The 20,489-nt window shown below is 41.3% G+C and overlaps 1 long non-coding RNA gene across 1 annotated transcript; it reads right to left on the bottom strand.

The window, feature by feature from the left end:
• Positions 1-339: 339 nt before the first annotated feature.
• Positions 340-3,179, bottom strand: LOC143260882 (uncharacterized). Its single transcript, XR_013035150.1, has 2 exons — positions 1,639-3,179; positions 340-1,258 (listed from the first exon to the last, which is right to left on the bottom strand). It is a non-coding gene; the product is annotated as an uncharacterized LOC143260882 (long non-coding RNA).
• Between the last annotated feature and the right edge of the window lie 17,310 nt (positions 3,180-20,489).

Below are 20,489 nucleotides of genomic sequence, written 5' to 3'. Positions count from 1 at the left end.
GAATCTGATCGGCCCGTTCAAGGATTTGAATGTTGTAGCATTCATTTTAGTTATGATGCAAAATGACAGGAATGTTGTAACCAGACTGCGGATCTTCGTGGAGAATGAAAATTGTCTGCGTTTACTGCAAAGAGTTGACTGCATTGACATTGGCTGCAAATAAATTGCGCGCGCGTCTCTCTCTCTCTCTCTCTCTCTCTCTCTCAAATGTATTAGTATTTTTAAATTCTTTTAGAGTATTAACTATCGTACTCTCGATGGATCCATTTTTCTTGTAAATACATTAATATCCGCAGTCTAATTTATAAGATTGAAATTTAGGAGAAACCTTATCGTGCATTCAATTCTGTATAGCGTTTATTTTTTGAAATCGTTTGGCACTTTAATGCGATAGTTTAAGTATAAACCAGCTGTCTATTTTCGCAGCTCGTTAAAATTTTTACTATCCGCGAACGTGGTAATGATTAACGATTATAACTCGCTTGTTATTATAACTAATTCATAACAATTTGGTGAAATGTAAATGGACAAGAAATTATCTTGGTCGATGATTAACGATTGTAACTTGGCAGTTACTATAATTAATTCATAATAATTGGGCGGAAAGTAATTGGGCAAAAAATTATCTGATTGATGATTAACGATTGTAACTTTTTAGTTATTATAACGAATTTATAATAACTAGGTAAAAAGTTACTGGGAAGAAAGTTATCTGATCGACGATTAAAGATTGTAACACGTTAGTTGTTATAAATTAATATAAATTATTTATAATGGCTAACAGGTTATAATCGTCGATCATCAATCAGATTACCTTTTTCCTAGATTACTTTCTTGGTTTATGAAACTCCCCTGTGCATTTTCTTGCAGATCATCCCAATCGATAGATTTTACGACAAAATCGAGTAGATCAAATATCCAACAAGAAACATATTTCAATAATCTAAAAATACTATCGCATTTCCTTCCGTCTGACTAAAATTATTTTAAAAAAAAGAAATAAACACCTGTACAATTCCCCGATAGCTGGCAATAGACGCAGACAATATCTATAATACTTCGCATAAAAATTCGCAGATCAGTGTAATCAGTAATTTCCGAGAAAGATTGGATCACCGCAGCTTGGCTCTGCGAAACCGGGAATTCTGTTTGATCATCGAATTTCCAAGAACTCCCATGGACTCCAATCGACCACCGGCGGGTTCACCCTCCTCGAGGAGCAACAGAAGCGTTTCCCACCCCCGTGCGGCAACTGTCCCTGAAAAAAAAAGGAAAAAAGGTCTGAAAAGTGGATTGCGGTGAAGTTTTCCACGAATTCTCCGGAACGGGTATAATAATCGTGGAAAGGGGAAGATTATTGGCGCACAGGTTGGTCTTGGTAAGGGAGCGAGTCAGACAACACGGCTCGGCGGGGGCTGCCGAGCTTCGGCGTTGTTGCGGCTGGGATCCGAGTTGGTAGGTGGTTTCGTATCCTGGCAACCTGGGCTAGTTCCAGCCGTAACCACACCCTCGATTGACCAATTTATTACTCATCTAACAACCGGTCGGCTACTGTGCGCCGAGCACTGTGTGATTCTGACGGGGTTGGCGGGCTCGCGTCGATCGAGACGAGCCCTGGACGCGCCGCGGGCCTCTAACCTAGATTTGCCTTGGACTCGGCCTTTCGATTGGTGTCCGATGGTCCCGCCGCTCGATCGATAACGTGTTCCTTTGCTTGATATTTATGTAATCTTTGCCGGACGTCGCCAGCTTCTGCAAGTCGACTTTTGTTCTAACGCTGCGGCACGGATCTTTGTTATTAACAGAATACAGTCCGGGCTTTTATGTGCGAAAAGTTTCGCGTGTAGTCGTCATATTTAAGAGGGATTCTTATTTTCGAAAAAGAAAATTGAAGTTTTAACTACTAAGTTTTCTTTATTAAGTTTCGTCCATTTTTAGTTCTCCGGCATTTCACGAGCAGTTAAGAAAATTACTACTTTTAGTCATCCGGACTGAATCATCCGTTAATGTGTTAGTAAATCGGAAGCTGCGAATATGCGAAATTTGGGGTATTACTATGATGTTTCGATGAGTTGAGAGTAGAGAGGCGATTCGTTCTCTTTGTGTCTTAGAGAGCCTACAATTTCATTTTGTCTTCTAAATGTCTGAAAATCTTCAAAGTTCGTACCTCAAGTGTCCTAGTTAATCGCCATCTAATTTCCTAAATGTTCCCAAATGTATCGTCTAACATCCTAACTGTACCTTTTAATTGATCTTCTAAATTTCACAACAAACTTTAGATTCGCCTCTTGAATATCTCAGCAATTCTTCAATGCGTCTCCTAAGTCCTAAATGATTCAGCATCCTTCAAAGTTCATACCTTAGAAGTTGTATCGGATATCAACTTCATTTCTGAAATGTGTCAAGGTTATGCCTGTCTAATATACCTTGGCCATCGTGCACAACAAAGCTTCCTTTCAGAGCACCTCAACATCTTCTTCGCCCAAAGACTTAATTCTACAAAATCACCGACGAAGCTTCTGTCCTAGCATCTCCAAAGAGCACAAAATCGTTCAGTAAAAAAGCTCGCACTAACCTTGCCCCCAAGAACCATCCCCACCATTAAAAGCAACAAAGCTCTTGCAAACCCCACAATAAATCTTCTTCTGAAATCTCCATCTCAACAGCCCTGAATCATCCGCCGGGTCATCTGCAACCGATCGTCTAGAATAGATCCAAGGTCATCGAAAACCGAGTCTACGAGCCAACCGAAAAATCCCGGAAGCCGTGGTAAGGTTCACCGGGTGGTTCCCGCGGCGAGGACAATTCCCGTGGGTTCCGTGGCCATGGCCATAATAACCGTCCCGTCTAATAGAGAGCCGCGGGAGGGTGAAGCCGGAGGGGACGGGGTACGAGGAACCGATTCGTGACGTGGCCCGAGGTACGAATGCGAGAAGTTGCGAGGAAGCCTTAATGATCGAAGCGCTTCTTCCACGAACCCGGGGAATCTGATTCAAGGGGAGGAAGAGGTGGCCACGCGGGCGTGGGTGGACGGACGGCCGGGCGGGTGGCCGGCTAAAGTCAGATCTCCAAGGTTTCATAGGTGTGTTGGCTACAAACGGTTGCTAGGCTACCGGCTAGGGAGGCAACCGGTCAATACCTCCGCTTTGCCTCCGCTCGCCGAGCTGAAACGTCACCGCCGCCCGGAGAGAGAGTTGCTCTCTCCACCTGTCCCACCCTTCGCACACCCGGCCCCTTCCGAGCCACCCCCGCGCCGGCCACCCTGAACAACCTGGGCAAGCCAGCAGCAGCCAGCACCCAGGACACCGACGGCAGGGTGCCCCCACACCCGCCCCCTGCCCAGCCGCGCCGTCATCCAACGACGAACAACGGCTCTCCGCCGACTTTCTACCTTTCCTGCCTTTTCTACCTTCTCTCTATCTACTCTCTATCGTCTCTCTACTTTATCTTTATCTTCTGTGTCTACCGTCTCTCAATCTTCTCTCTACTTTCTGTCAATATACTCTCAATCTCCTCTCCACCTTTCCTCAACATTCTTCCCAACAATTCTCTATCCACTCTTTACCTTCTCTCAATCTTCTCTTCATCTTCTCGCAATCTTCGCTAAAAGTTAGAAGCAAAAACTATTGCTGTTGTGAATTAACCCTCTGCAGTCTTTTTTCATACGAATTTAACACATTGGCTGCCAAACCGATTTTAAAGAAATCTGTTCTGGACGACAAAATTTCTTTTTTAAAATAGTAACAAACAAAATATGATAATGAATAAAGAATAATAATAAATAAAAAATAATGATAAGCAAAGAATAGTAACATGTGAAAAATAATAATTTATAAAAGGTAATAATAGGTAGAAAATATTAGATAAACCCTTTCCATTTTGTTAGTAATGAATAGATTGCGAATTTTTATGTGAATTAAAAATTGTCTGCACGAATTGCAAGGGGTAGAAACCAAATAGGAAGTGAATAGAAATGTAATTTGAACATTCTAGAACACCGTTTCATTTAACGTTTATATATATAAAACAATATATATATAAAACAATATATATATATTACATTATATATATTATATCATATTACATTATACTTACGTTACTTCTTTCTGTCACCTCTCTATATTTTTTCTACCCTCTCTCTAGGTTGTCTCTATCTAGCCTCCACCTCCGCTCTACCTTCTCTCTATCGTCTCCCGTGGCAGCAACGAGGGCCGCTAACCCCTCATCCGTGTCTCGGTCTCTCCCGCGCCGGGTTTCCGGCTACGTGCGCCGCCAGAACACCTACGACCTACGCGGACACGCAGACCCCCGCACGCTGGATACGCTTCCGTAGGAAACGGGGACGAGGCCGGGGTTAAATGGAATTAAAGGCTACACCCGCGCGAACGCATGAAAAATTGCTCCGTTTCACGATTTTTCCCCGGTTTTTTAATTGCCGCCTGTTCACGCTAGACGGTCTCGCTCTGGCTCGTGGACTGCGGATCTTTAGGCGTTCTTCACGATTTCTACAGCACGAGAAACTGGGTCTACGATGTTTTTATTTCGGCTTCGTCGCGAGGTGGTCACTGGTCGATGAATCACGTTTTTGTTTCAGCTCTTAAGTATGGAAGTAGGACTCTGCTTGGAGATTTCTAGTCGCCGGTAGATCTGCTGCATTTACTCGCGATATTGCTTTCGCGTTTAATTATCAAGCTGCTCGTTTTCTGCAGTTAGGATCTTGCTGAACCTTCGGGAAAGAGGTTTCATCAGGCTGCGTTTTTCAGATTTACAGTGAATCTGTTGAAACACTGAAACGTTTGTTTCAACCCTTTGCAGTCGAAGCCATTTTCGCTCTACATTTAAGCTAGTTTTCCGAAGTGCAATGGTGCAGTAGTTTTCGAGTCTTGCGGCTCGTTTTTAAAGTTACAAAGCTCGAACAATCGTATATTCTCTTCCAAAATTGTCCATTTTTATGCACAATCTGGTCAATTAGGGAGAATTTACTGTACAGTGCTGTTCACTTGAATAGCCTCATCTATTTTTCAAATATATTGATTTTATATCTTTTATTTGTGTTGTTTTTGTATCCGGAAATTGAAAAATACCTTCTGCGGTTGTTGGTAGAGAAACGTCGATTCTTGCTCGGTTCTTAAGTCTCGCGACTCACGTTGTTTAAACACACCGATACATTATAAATTCGATCCGTATCTGGAATGAGAAAGCGTATATGTAAAAGCGAATACGTAGGAAATTGTAGTCAAGATACAACGGAAAAGATTTTTCACAAGGAAGAGAAATTGCATTCTACTTACAAGCACATTTTCCTCTATGTCGTGATTGTTCCGTAAAGTCCACAACCACACTGCGGATCGATATAAATCGAGAATCAATAAGAATCAAGGAGCATAATAAATCGAGGAGCAGTGTAGACCGCTGATTCTCTGTCAGTCTTAATATGACATATTTTTCTTTTGTCGATGTAAAAATCGGCGTTCAATCGTACATATAAATAAATTTCACTAAGTTGAAATGAAATCGGGAGACAAACATCAGACAATCGTTAAAGAAACAAAGAAAAATGTCCGATGATCACTATGAAGGGATAGTAGAGACATTGTGAACGTCGGTGTTCTAGGCGTTGCCATCGATAAATTTCACGGTGCATAATGGATTAAGTGAAACGTACCGCGCGGAATAAAACGGACCGTTTAAGATCAACGCCTCCGATAAGATCGCTCGTAGCATTATGCAATTTTGTACCAATTATTACGTACACAGTGTTCTATCGAACGGCCGTATCTCTCCGCATTTTAAACGCACGAAACCTGCCCGACACACAATTCGTGTCCATGCCTCGAGCGATATCATGCTCGCTAGTTTACTCGCTAGCCCTTCTTATACCGCACTATTATAGCCACTTCGAACTCTCGAATTTTCCAGATGAGCCCCAGTTAACGGTCTTACTTTCCTATTGGTGTCACAAGATATCCCCATAGCCGAGAATTGCATGGAAAATTTGTTCCGCTGTCTTTTACGATTTATGGGAATATATAATTCCGTTGAAAATTTATTCTGCCTATTGCAAATTTATTCTGCCTATGATCTTTCTTTTTTACATTTTACCTATTCTGTTCTAACAAACTCATACTATATTATTTTCTTTTATTTTCTCCGATTTCTCGTTATTTAAATATCTCGATCACTTACTCTATCTTCTGTTGTATCTTTGCTGTTGTATAATCCCTTCTCCTCTTCCTGTACTTTTTTTTTGTTATGTTACTTGTGCGACATATCTCCCGTCGATCAAATAAATATTATTATTAAAATTGTTATATCACGTTCCGAGGTAATTTTTATATTATCGAAGCTTAGACTTGAAGAATTGTTAAAAATGCAACTGTTGTATGAGTCACAAGACTCAATTTCATATGCATAAAATTATTTTATTTTAATTATTATTAAATTATTTTACAGTTAGAATGACTTGGAGTGCAAAGGGTTAACGAGACTAGTCTGTAATTCCTATTGTTCTTCAAGTTTCTCTTAATTTCATCGTTGAGGTCTTGTTACGGAAAATTGTATTGTCAATATAGAAGAACTAATAATATTATACAGGCTTTTCATGGACACTATCGCGCTCATGTTCGCTATTGTTCCTTTCGTGGCGAGACAGCCACCCATTTCCGGGAACCGCAGCCACGTGAAGCCCCGGGGACGAACCGAAGGGGTGCATCATCCTTCTCTCTCTCTCTCTCTCTCTCTAGCTTTCTCTTTTTCCCTTTATCTCTCTCTCCCTTTCTCTCTCTCTTTATCTCTCCCTTCCGTCTACACCAACAGCAAACACGCGAGCGTTGCCGTGTTGGTGCATCCCCCGATCATCCTGCGCGTTCTGCTTCCTTTTCGCCGCTTTTTGACTCGATGACTGCGTCACTTTCGGCCCCCGAAGGCTTCCTTTCGACGCTGAAAGGTCGCCGCAATTACGAGGGGGACCTCCACCCTCGCTGGCGACGGCGTTGGGGGTGGGTTTCTCTTGCGGTGTCTCGCGGTGTCTTGCGGTTGGTTCCTGGTCTCTCGACAATCCTTCGAGAAAGAACTACGCAACCTTGAACGCAGGAAGCTAACAATCAAGCAAACTGCTCGATACGTCTCTCATGCAGAGTTCGTCGTTATTCGAATTGTTTCATTCCAATATACAGTTTGATAAAATTATACCATAGACAAATTTTGAATAAAAATTGTCCAACTTTGACCGAAAATAATTCCGCGATAAATCATCGTAAGACGATGACTTTCTTTTTAAATTACAGTTTGGAACTTCTACTTTAAAACAATCTTTTTCGATTTTAAGTTTGTCATACTCTCGCCACTGTAACGCTTTAAATGTAGAGGCCATGTTTATCATATTAAACATTGCCGAGTTTGGCAAAATGCACGGGCTTTTAAAAATTTTTTTCGGAAATACCGTTTACAGTGAAATGAAGTCCTACCCTTCCTTTTTAATTTAAAATAAAAGAAACTCGGCTGTGATTTTTTTACACGAAGTTACAGCACTTTGAAGTAACCATTGCATTCTGTGTATGAGTAATCCTTATATTTTTTGTATGAAGTAACCCTTGCATTTTGTGTATGGAGTAACCTTTGCTAAGTTGGCCAATTGTTATCCAAAATTTTTCCATGCTATAAGTTCTTTGAGCAGCGTATTTAGCGAAGACAATTATTCGAACGAATTGTTTTCACTCGAATATTTTATTCGAAGAAACGATTGTTCCATGCCGTGATCCCATGCCATGAGCCGATTATGCCATGATCCCGTTTCCAGAAACCCTCGACTAGCAGTCAGCTAATAAACAGGAATCAATTAGAATCCGCTAGAAAGTTCTGAAATGCAGAATCCAGCGCGGAAAACGTAACTCCGAGTAAACAGCAATTAATAAACCTCGGCTCGACTTTCTCCGTGCGCCGTCTCGAGCATAATTTTTCGTTACGGTATCTATTACCATGCTAAGCACTATTACGCGTAGGTACATATTTTTCTCCGTCGGAAAAATCGGCTAATTAAACGAAGTTCACGCGCGAAAGGAACGAATTGAAATCTGGACGGCCGTTATTCATCGCCGGTGAATACCGTGCTCCGTAATGGGCTCGTATAAATTCCGACGTCGCCGGGACAGGCTCGAGGAAATACGATCGATAAGAGATTTAGCGAGAAGCTCGTCGCGATATTTACATCCCACGCGGATAAATCATAATGACGCAGAATCGCAGACCGCGTTCTTCGGCAAAAGCTTCGAGGGCCGCCTAGCGAGTCCCGGCGGAGGTTTTCCGATAAAATCAGCTCGTTAGAATGAATAATCGAGCTTTCCAGCCGAAATGTCGGAACAACCGCGAGTTAAGGAGCAGCGGAGCTAATGATCTCGGTGAAAGCGGGCGGTGCTTTGCGCACTGGCCATTAACAGATTTTCCCTAATATCGTGGACGCGATTAGCCTCCGACGTTTTTAACCAATAGTTCCGTGTATTCAGGCTTCTGGGTAATTTCTGCAAACTACGAGCAATTTGCAATTTTTATTTTTATTTTATTTCATCTCTTTTCTTTTCTTTTCTTTTCTTTTCTTTTCTTTTCATTTCTTTTCTTTTCTTTTCGTTTCTTTTCACATTTCTTTTCTTTTCTTTTCTTTTCCCTCTTTTCTTCTCTTTTTATTTCGTTTTATTTTATTTATACATAAAATTTATATCTATGATATGCTGTCTAGATTTACTGAAATGCTTAAATATTGATGGAATTTTATTCCGGCTTGAAAGAACAAATGAACAGATCGTACTCAACAGGATAATACTAGAAATCTCTATCCAGTTGAAAATAATACAAAGACGTCCTTTTCCTAAAATTCAAATCGCTCTTCTAGAGTTTTTCTCGTGTCACCTGGGTCGCTTTATAAAAACATCCGCGCGACGTTAGTTTTTGTACACAGCGTCGACCTCAGCTGTTCGAGCTCATCCCAGGTGAACGACCGGCAATTAAATACACAAAACGGCCGCCTTGTTTATATCGATGTACTCTTGTCGCCCGTGGCATCCTTCAAATAATCCCAATATCAAATCCATTGCCTATCTTCCATCGTCTTCCATGCAGTGCTGTTCGTTAGGGCATTGCCCTCGCACACTGTGACGAACGTTCGCCGCTGTCTAGTCCTTCGAATATTCAAAAATCCCATTCCTTTTCCTTTACCTACCCGATGGCCCACGACGATATAGACGAGCCCTCACATCGCGACCGTTACGTTAGTCATCCTCGGTTATCGCTGCGCTTGCAGCCTATTATTCTTAACAATCTTTGCGCTTGCAACTTGCAACTACAGCTGTTGCGCCAGTTAGTTATGTTAGTCCAGTACGCTTGTGACACTTAGTTAACAATCTTTGCGCTTGCAACTCTTATTACGCTTGCACCTATCTCTGTGCTTGCAGCTTATTATCCGTTACGCATGTAACTCTCTTCTGCGCTTGCAATCCTTGCAACGTTTGTTACAACTCTATAGCTGTGACAGATCGCTTAATCATATCACTCGTGCGCTTCACGACGTTTATTATCTATATTGTACATTTCTTTCCTTTTTATCTATCTAATTCTTAGAATATATAATATTTAGTTTGACTAAAACACAGTATATCATCGATATTCAATACATACAGTGGCCCACAAAAGTGTTCGTACAGCTTTCAAAAAGCAATAACTTTTTCAAAACTGAACTAAATGACTTGAATTTTCTTTACATGATAAAGCAACTAATCTACTATACGCGATGGCTTAAAAGCTTTTTTTAATTTTGCTATTACTTGCAACGAAAAGAACAAATTAAACACTCTCGTTTTTTATCTTCTTTATCTGAGCTTATTATGAAAATTTAAAAAATGCCTTTTGTAGATCTCGGTAACTAATATGCGTGCTGAAAATTTGATAAAAAAAAAGCTCAAATGAAAAAGTTAAAAATGAGAGTCTTTTTACATCTTTTGTCATTCCAAGTAATAGCAAAATTTAAGAAAGAGCATTTCAAAGCGTTTAAATTCTTTTAATATTTTCATTGCTTGAAATTTCAGCCACCGATTTTTATTATAAATGCATAAAATCCGCGGTCTAATAATAACAACGCTACTTGCTCAACCGCTGGTACACAATACAATTGAAACATCGTATGTTCGATGCTCTGCAACTACTTCGCGATCGCACTTTAGAAACAATAGCGTAGACCGGCGCGGCGAGAGGATTGCCACGAATCCAATGAGCGCGTACAGCAACCCTAATCGCCGGTACGAACCGTGGAAAGCGTTACAAAACAGCCGGCAGAATTTTTTCATTTTCCCGGCGATTTCACTAGAATCAGTATTCCAGGAAACGATTCTTCCGCTTCGGTTTTTATTCATACGGTCGGCGGGCTCCGTTCGCAGGAGCAAAGCGGAGCCGAGCGGAGCCGAGCGGAGCAAAGCGGAGAGGACTTGCCCGCCCATACAAGACCCTCATCCACTCGCAATGAAAGTCAAGTGATCTACCCGCGGGCAAGCCGATTCCTACATCCTCGCCGCAGCCGCAGCCGCAGCCGCGGCGCTCACCTGCGCTCACCTGTCTTCCGCTCACTTTCGTTACCCTTGCGCGAATCCGCTCGGCTCGGCTCGGCACCGCTCGGCGCGATCCGCATCAAGAGGACCCGACCATTTAAACACCACCGTTTCTCAACCGCCGTTCTGGCTCCCACATCGACGAGCATTTTCTCTAAGCCACCGGTTCCCCTATGGTGGCCCGTGGAAAACCCCTTCGTTAAACGATTTTATAGGCGGCTTTATAGGAAGCCTCTGTGCTACCATCGTGTCTAAAGGGATGTCTCTTCGGATTAAAATTTCTTTTTATTATGTTTAAGGGTGCCACCAGATTTAGGATACTACAATCGTGTTGATGCATGATGTAAAAAATTAGAATATTGTATCGTAAAGTAGAGATTTCAAGCTTCAATTTATTAAAACAATTATCAATCTATGATAGCTTTTAACGAAGTCACTGCTGTTCAAAGACGGACAATTTTTCGGCCGAAAGTCAGTGATGTTTAATTTTGATGTATTTTAATGATAAAATTAATGATAGAATTAATTTAATGATACAAATTCTGCTGTTGAGTATAGTTGTACGTAATATAAAAATATTCTGAAATTTCTCTGTCTTTACAGTTTTCTATTTGGGCTAGTCAGTTTTGTCATGATTAAAAATGGAGGAGGAAAAAGAAATTTTTTATGTGAAATAAAAATGTTTTACAACAACTGCATGATGTAGAAGCCCAGCATAATTTGACGGTTTCATCTAATAATTTTAATAGGTTTAACCCGAGAAAGATAACCTACGTCGCAGAGGCGCCTGCGAAGACTGTTGATTTTTGTTAATTTTTCATAGAGGTCTAGTGATTTAAGTTTAAAATTACTTAAAATATAAAAAAATATAATATAAATGCATTTTATTTTTACAATAATGCCAAACCTTTAAAATGACTAGATTAACTTAAATAAATATCCATTGTTAGTATAAAATTGACGCCTTAGAAAAGCATGCGCCTCTGAAGCGTATGGTTATCTTTTACGTACGTTGTCATATGGTTATCTTTCTAGGGTTAAATTAGTGCACCAATATTCTTGGTTTCTTCGAGTCTCTTCACTGTCTCAAATTTCACCACTTATTTTTGCCATAAATCCATAAACATCCGCGTTATAAGAATTTGATACAATTTTTTTATAAGATTTTCGCTAAAACGTTTCTTAAATCTGGACGCAATAGCGAATTGTGCAAAAACGATGCGACAAATTACAATCGAGGGTTGTTTCAACCCTTGTATTTACAGTCTACAATTTTCTGCAAGCTCAATTCTAATTCATAGCTCCAAGATGTATTTTTGTGCATCGAAGGCATATGAATTCACGACCATTGGACGACGGATTCTGTGCATTCGCGACAAAAATGATTGGGTCAAATGCAAAATTAAAAAGACATTATAAGAATTTCAAGATATTGTTACGTTACTGTCAACTTATTACGATCGTTAAAAGATGAAAAGATATTTTCATCCACTTTATATCTCGTACAATTATCTTCGATCATTTTTATTTTGTACAACACACGCAGCCTGACTGTCATCTACAAACGTTGGAAACAATTTGTTAGGAAAAATATTCGATTACAAATTTGATGCACTTAAGACGAGACCACATTGATTTAGTGGTATTTAAGAAGCGCGGTAGGAATGATTTCGAGTAGTATTATCCAACGATATTGGCTGTAATGGTAGGGGAGCGAAGATAAGGGCGCGGTTTGACAACAAAGGGAAAAGCGAGCGCGGTTTTCCGGAAAATATGGCGTCGGCGCGGGAGATAGCGCATCCGAGAACATTGAACTCGGAATGTTGCTGACAAAAGACAAGCTCCCTGCCTCTATTTCACAGACACCGTGCCGTAACATAGTGTACATTGTTCCCATCGTGCACCAGCCTTCGATTCTTCTCTCTTTCTCTCTCTCTCTCTTTCTCTCTCTCTCCCTGGCTGTCTGTCTCCCTCAGTTGCTTTCTATATTCTGATTTTCCATCGAAACAAGAAGAGCTAGAGCGTCGATAGTGTTCTCATTAATTAACATTCAATGCAACAAAGTCGGGGGCCTTGAAACGGATCCCGGCCGTTCCGCTACGAGCTCCTCTTCTGTCTATTAACGATCCTTTAAATAATCTGGATGTACGGCGATTAGCTCTAATTAGCCTCCTCTAACGATCCCCCAAAATCCTAAGTCCGGCGTCCTTCGGAAGCGACGTGCTTGTCAAGAACTAATTCTAAGTCGAACATACAAATTCTTACCGATCAGAAACGATTAGATTGCGGATTTTACTCGCTTGCAGCAAAATTTAATAGGTTAAATTTAATCGAATTGAAATCATTAAGGAAAGAAATATCAGTTTCCAACGCCGAATTTTTGCGACCGTTTCGGAACACATAATGTTGCATAGAGATCTGCAGTCTCGAATCGATCAAAATAGTGCAAAAAGATAAAATTGCACTTCTGACAAAATTGAGTAGGCGATACTTAAACTAACTGAAATAATTACAGAAAGGAATGCCTAATTGCAACACCAAATTCTTGCAACCGATTTGAAACACAAAATAATGCATAGAGAGATTTGCACAGTCTCGAATCGATCAAAAGTGTGCAGAAAGATAAAATAGCACTTTCGACAAAATTAAGTAGGCGAATTTTTGCAATCGATTTTGCACACTAAATGTTGCATAGAGATCTGCAGTCTCGAATCGATCAAAAGAGTGCAGAAAGATAAAGTAGCACTTTTGACAAAAGTAAGTAGGCGAAACTTAGACCAATTGAAATCATCGAAGAAATTACGGCAGCGAAATTTTGCAACCGATTTTGCACGTTAAATGTTGCATAGAGATCTGCAGTCTCGAATCGATCAAAAGGGTGCAAAAAGATAACATCTGCTGAAATCTAAATGTTGCATACAGGTCTGCAGTTGAAAATGGTTCGAAACAGTGCAGGGAGACGTGAAAAAATCAGCAAAGCGTAATGGCAGCGCAGTGGCAACGCAGGGAAAGGATTAATCTCGTTGGGTACGTCTGACCGAACGTATCCGCAGGTGCATCGTGCTGCAATGCGGTGCAACGCTATGCAACGCGATGGAATGGTGGGCGCGAGGGTCGCCCCGATGAAGAGATGAGAAGAAAAATAATGTGCGTGAGCCGTCGCGTCGCGTCGTCAGGCCCGGCCGACCATAAGCACACGCATCGCTCACGGATGATGAAGGAAAAGAGGGAAACTGTATAAGAAACGCTTCCGGATGTGGGAATTCTAATCTTGATCAATCCTCGCGGCGAGATAACGACCGACCGGCTACGCTGAAAACGTTCTTGTTCGTGCGCTCGCCGAGAAGCGGATCGAGATTGCTATGGAAATGCGTACTCTCCGGCTCCTTACGCCGCCGCACGCCACTCTCCTGTGATTTAAGCGAGCATCGAAATGAGTTGTGGCCTCGTTAACCGTGTGGATTAGTCATTTGTGATTTAAACGAGAGTCTGGTCGAACTTCGCCCATTAATACCAGACAGTTCGGCCCATCGATATTCAAAAATTCTGCTTACGATTTAGAAAGATCCATGGTCGATCGGAAATCTCTTCGGAATCGAAGACACCGTTAAATGCAAGGCAAAGACAAGCGTTTCTTAAAGTCGTCTGTGTTTCTCTAGATTTTGTGATATTATAAAGGTAATTTATTGTGAATTTTAAAAAGAGGAGATTAAGGACATGCGAAGGTCCAGAGGTCTCCCAAGGACAATCAAATAATTTTAGAAACTTCCAGTGGTCGCTCAGGGACATGACACAAGTACTGAGATTCCCAAGTCTTCCCAAAAAACGTTATGGGTTACCAGTACACTTCCAAGTACATTGGAAAGATCGTAGGACTGGCAGGTATATCTGAACAATTTTAGGAGATACCAAAACACTCCCAAGAACTGAGAAAAATTCTGGAAAATCTCAGAGGACTCTGGAGGTACCAGAAAAATTCTAGAAAGTCCCAGAGGTCTGCCAAGGTATTGGAAAAGTTCTAGACAGTCCCAGATGTCTGTCAAGATATTGGAAAAATTCTGGAAAATCCCTGAGGTCTGCCGAGGTATTAGAAAAATTCTATAAAACGCGAGAGGTCTCTCAAAAACGCAAGAAAAATGTTAAAAAATCCGAGAGATCTCCCAACGCCATTAGAAAAATTCTGTGACTCGCGAGTGTTCACAGTAAATTCTCCGTGACGCTGCGATGCCTGTAATCCTTCGAAAGAATTTTGAACGTTACTTCCAGTGATTTCTCATGATGTATGTGTATCGAGGATCGCGAACCGGAACCCGAAGCGACCATAGTTACCGCGCGCTGGAATATCCTCCGCGCAAAAGCTTACGCTTCTCGTTTATCAACTCGCCTTTTGTGATACGCGATCTGCTATATTCGCAGCGGTGTCATCGCGGCAAGTTGTCGCCACTATAATACGAGAACGGTTCCGAGAAAACGGATGCGGCGCTAATATTTCCAAGGCACGTGTAACACGCAACGCGACCGCCCGAGAAATCACTGATCCCGCAGAATTTCAACATTGCCGGCCTGACACAGCCGAGGCTGCCACATTTTTTTTTTCTTCGAGAAGCCGCTCGAGCTAATTGATAGCCCATCGAACACGCGCTTTCACTGTCGATGGTCAATCTGCCACTAATTACACGCTGTTTCTGTCAAAACGGGAACTTCGTTTTTCTCATGATTTCGAGGCAATTAAGACGATCTTGTGTAGCGAGCATAAAAACGTAGTAAATTCTTAATTCGGTCATACGTAGGTTTTATAACTGTTACTTATTTATTTTGTTTATTTAGAAACACGAGACTCAAACGTTTTATTTACGAGTATTGAAAACGGAAGATAATTTTAGAAACTTCCAGTGGTCGGCCAGGGACGTGACACAAATTATGGGATCCCCAAGTATTCCCAAAAAATGTTGTGGGATACTAGCGGACTTTCAAGGACATTGAGAAGATTATAGGACTGCCAAGTATATCTGAACAATTTTAGGAGATACCAAAACACTCCCAAGAACTGAGTTGCTCAGACCCTTGCTCAGGCACTGGATGCAAATGAACGAAGAAAAGACTTCCTCATTTACATCTACCGACTTTTCTTTCAACAATGATGTTTTAAAATTCGAATTTTTTCTGTCCGATCTAATTATGTGAATGGTACTGCATCGACAGGTGGCATTTCCATTGAAGGAAGGAAGGCATTTCCTTTTCAGAACCAAAAGGGAACTTGTTTATTTGCACCGAATCTGGTTTCAGATCTGGTTCACATCGACTTCGCCGTGCCAATATCAAGCGAACGAAGAAGAAATTTGTTGATTTATTTCCCCGTTTCAGGTGGCTAATTAAATTATTCCAAAAATTACCAACTTGTTCGGCATCAGCTCGTCAGAATACACAGAGAAAACGAAACGTTACCAGTTTCGGGTGACCAATGGATGTTGATAAAGAAAAAATTCGATTATCTATATGGGAGGATAATTTCCATTTTGTGGTAATTGGCAGATCCTGTTGCAAAACAGAAATTGCAACATGTTCGACCAAATTATTGCCAAATGAGCTGCAGATTCGAGCAGAGTTATGATGAAGTTTGAAGGATAATTGTCAAACAAAATTATTGTTAAACGAGCTGCAAATTTGAACAGATTTGAAAGTCCACAGAAATAATTGTATAAAAGATACTCTTATCAAACCAAAAACAATAGAAAATATATAATAAGCACGTTGAATGATGTTTGTCAAACAAAATGATTGTCGAACGAGTTGCAGATTTGAACAGGTATGAAAATACTCCAAAATAGTTGCACAAAAGATCCTCTTACCAAAGAAAGAAAACGAAAGGAAACAAAGAAGAAGCACGTTGAATGATGTTTGTCAAACAAAATGATTGTCAAACGAGTTGCAGATTTGAACGGATTTCGAAATCTTCCAAAATAGTTGCACAAAAGATCCTCTTACCAAAAAAAAGAAAACGAAAGAAAGTAAAGAAAAAGCACGTTGAATGATGTTTGACAAACAAAATGATTGTCAAACGAGTTGCAGACTTGAACAGGTATGAAAATCCTCCAAAATAGTTGCACAAAAGATCCTCTTACCAAAGAAAGAAAACGAAAGGAAACAAAGAAGAAGCACGTTGAATGATGTTTGTCAAACAAAATGATTGTCAAACGAGTTGCAGATTTGAACGGATTTCAAAATCTTCCAAAATAGTTGCACAAAAGATCCTCTTACCAAAGAAAGAAAACGAAAGGAAACAAAGAAAAAGCACGTTGAATGATGTTTGACAAACAAAATGATTGTCAAACGAGTTGCAGACTTGATCAGGTTTCAGACTCCTCGAAAGTAGTTGCGCAAATCATCCCTTTTACAAAATCAAAAGCCGAGAAAAACAAAGATGAAAATGTGTGAAGCATGTTGAACCATATCGGAGCGCGTTCGAGATTTCAATAATCCGAAAATTCGAAATTCCAAACAATAAATTAGAGATTCTAAATAAAATGAAGATGTTTGCGAGTTCAAAGACGTTCAACGGTCAAGTCACACCGATGACAGAGAGGTAACGTAAACCGTAACAGGTCTCAAGTCTCACGACGTGTCGCGTGTGCCGAATTAAACGTGAAAGTGACGATTTATTATATGAATACCGGACCGTCTACACCGTCAGGTCCCATTGAAAGCCGCTCCGATAAATTATGCATCTGCAACAGATGCAGCCGGATGCATGGAATCGATCGTTCCGAGCTGCACGACGCACTTTCCCCAATATGTCACTGGTCCTCTGCAACATTTTGTCCGATTCCACCCCGTTTTTCATGCGGACCGCGGCGGTCGGGCGCGCGCGTGTGTTCTACATTGTCTCGGCCCGAATACATTATGGCCCGACCCGCCAGCAATTACATGCGCGCGTCGTTTATTTAAAGCGAGCGTTACGCCTGTTTTTTAATTGGCTGCCGGGAAAGGCGCGGCAAGGTGACGAGAAAATCGCGGTGGCAGACCGGCTGCCTTTTCGGACTGTCAGGAAGGTTCGGCAATTAATGCTTCTTCACGGGTCCTCGGCGACAATTTGAAGCGGTCACGTTGCCGTTCTTGCGGCAGTTAACGCATCGGCTCTGCCTTAATTAGTGAGCCAGAAATATTCCTGTGCGAAAGATCCTTTGGAAAATGCCCCGTCCTATTGTACGCAACGGAATTTGAAAGGCCGCAACATAATTCAACCGCTTCGATATCCTTCCGATGCAATTTCGAATATCTTTGCGATCGTTCGCGCGCTTATCTTGATTGCCGTTTACGGTTTAATTGATGAACTGTGTTCGAGAGAATGAGCTCTACGCGGCAGTCCTTTTTACCATGCTAATGTTATGCACAATGAAGAGTAAATTTGTAAAGCTGCAAAGTAATGAATCAATTTCCAATTTTTTTTTGTCGATGCTATCTTGGACATCTTTGTGATCGTTTCCGCTTATCTTGATTGCCGTGTAATAGTTGACGTGATGAACGATGTTCAAGGAAATGAGAACTTCCCAGAACATTCTCCTTTGTCGTATTAATGTTATGCAAATTGGCGGGTAAATTTGTAAAACAGCAAAATCATGGAACAATTTGCAATTTTCATTCGACACAATTTTTAATGTTATTCCGATCATTGGTGCTTATCTCAAGCTTCGTTCGATAGTTCACCTGGTGAACGATGTTCAAAGGAATATGTTCTACCCTGCTGATCTTTTCATTCATATTAATGTTATGCAGATTGATGAATAAATTTATAAAACAGCAGAATCATGGAACAATTTGCAATTTTCTTTCGACAGAATTTTTAATATTATTCCGATCATTGGTGCTTATCTCGAGCTTCGTTCGATAGTTCGCCTGGTGAACGATGATCAAAGGAATATGTTCTAGCCAGTAAGACTTTTCATTCGTGTTAATGTTATGCACATTGACGAGTAAATTCTTCTTTCGGCGCTGTTTTTAACGTTCTTCCGTTGATTTGTGCTTATCCCGAGTTTCGTTTGATAGTCCAATTGAAGAACGGCGTGGAGAAGAAGTGAGTGGGATATTCCTAGAAAAGATTTCTTCAGAAAGAACCGTGAAGATTGGTCGTGATTCTCACGGAAGATCCAACGGAACAAAGCTGATTCACGCGGTCCTCGCGGCGCGGCACCAAGGGCGGAATCAGCTTCGAAAGAAAGAAGCGAAATGTATATTAATCTCCATGTTCCGTGGATTCCGGGAACGGTGTTATCTCGCCCCTGAAATCCGCCGTGAACCCTCTGTTTATCGTGATCTTTGTGTGCGTGCCATCCGCGTGCACGCGAGCGAGGATGAGAGAGCATCGAAATAAAGGTGTATCCTGCAGTTTCTTTTTAATGCGCCATAATTCTCCGCGTTGTCGGATAATTAAAGAGCACCAGAGAGAGGGAAAGAGAGGGAGAGAGAGAGAGAGAGAGAAAGAGAGATAGGGATGGTTTACTCATTGTCAGTGCTCGCCCTTGACCGGCGTCGGACTTAATCCTGTCAGCCACTACCCATTGGCTTTCGAATGTTAATGGTCCTGCTAGAAACTCATGAAACCATTTCCGATCTCCGTGGAAATCTCCCAGCACATAATAAACGCACCGTAGAAATTATACATTTATGCCAAAAAATGAATCCGTGACACGCAAAACTGATACACGTGCGAAAAGAATTTAAGGCCTCCGTAATTTGATTGTCGAGTCTTGGAACATGGAGGGAAACCAATTTTTATTTTATAACTTGTTTCTTGTAATTGTCTCGGACACTTTTGACTTTACTATGCTCCGAATCACCGCATTATGGTGTCTCATAATCTCTCGCAATCCCAGTTAAAGTTTACCGACTTCCGCCTCTGTCCCACAACTATGAATTGCCGGCACGTAATTCCCTCGCCTAATTTTCAACATTTTTATTTGCAACTTTGTCTCCTACGGCTAGAAGCGTCCCCTTGAATTCGTACAGGATTTCGTACAAAGATCACAAAGTGACAATTCATGTTCCGAAGATGCAAGATTAGGTCACCGTCTCGGGGTCAGGCTGCCAGATCTCGCGATGGTTTTTCGGTAATCGTGTGCAAATGCGTATGCATTCGATAGATAATGACCGGCAGATACGGTCCCGAGATCGAATAAATAAGCGAGCTAATTATGCGACGGGATGAACCTTGATTACTGACCTTTTCACCCTTGCGCCAGCCGCGCCTGAATTATTCATTGTCCTCGCGCGCATCCTAAAAACCCGTCAACTGTCGCCGCAACGACGACGTCTTCCTGATACCACGCGGCTAATGTATACGGGAACGACAGAAACGCGTTTCCTTTACGACCATCGGAAGTGGAGACGACGGAGGCAGCCATTCTGCTGTGTATCCACTCGGGAACATCTTGAGAACCAAGTCGGGAGACCTAAGAAAGCTTTCGAGTAAACGCATAATTGAAATTGGAAAATTGTCTATTGTATGTTTACTTCAGAGTTGGGAAATATTCTAGCTTTTATTGCGTTTACTTCGGAATTAAGACATTATTATGCTTCTATTTTGTGTTTATTTCAATTCTAGCTTTTACTGAGCTTAGTTCAAGATTGAGGCAATATAAGGTTTCTATCTTGTGCACTTCATAATTGGGACACTATCAGACTTATATTGTGTGTACCTTAATGTTGAGACATATTTTAGCTTTTATTGTATGTTTAATTCAGAACTGGGACACCATCTAGCTTCTATCGTGTGTTTGCTTCAACCTAGAACTAAAAGAGTAGATGATAAACGGCAGTAAAACGGTTTTAGTGAGCAGAAGCCGCGATGGCGAGGGGATTGCAAACGGGCAAAGTAGAAGGTCAGACAGGTCATAGGAGTCGCCG

This window comes from Megalopta genalis, chromosome 1 (genome assembly GCF_051020955.1).
Source record: "Megalopta genalis isolate 19385.01 chromosome 1, iyMegGena1_principal, whole genome shotgun sequence".
Classification (NCBI taxonomy): Eukaryota; Metazoa; Arthropoda; class Insecta; order Hymenoptera; family Halictidae; genus Megalopta; species Megalopta genalis.
The sequence above is the reverse complement of the archived record's forward strand: the minus strand, read 5'-3'. Positions and strand labels throughout refer to the sequence as shown.